The following is a 205-nucleotide window of genomic DNA, read 5'->3' on the forward strand; positions in this document are numbered from 1 at the left end:
GAGAGGCCCCCAACTCCCGCAGGGCCCGCTCCTGTGGGCGCCCCCAACCCCGGACGCCCCTCCTTGGCTTCCCCCGCTCTCACTGCTCCCCTGGACTCCATCTCGGTCACCTCTGCCCCTGGGCCAGGTCCCTCCGCCTCTCCGTGGATGTCTCCCCGCCTCTGTGTCCCTGTCCCCCGCTCTACCTTTGTTTCTGTCCGCCACC

Source organism: Myotis davidii, unplaced genomic scaffold (assembly GCF_000327345.1).
Source record: "Myotis davidii unplaced genomic scaffold, ASM32734v1 scaffold566, whole genome shotgun sequence".
NCBI classification, from domain to species: Eukaryota; Metazoa; Chordata; class Mammalia; order Chiroptera; family Vespertilionidae; genus Myotis; species Myotis davidii.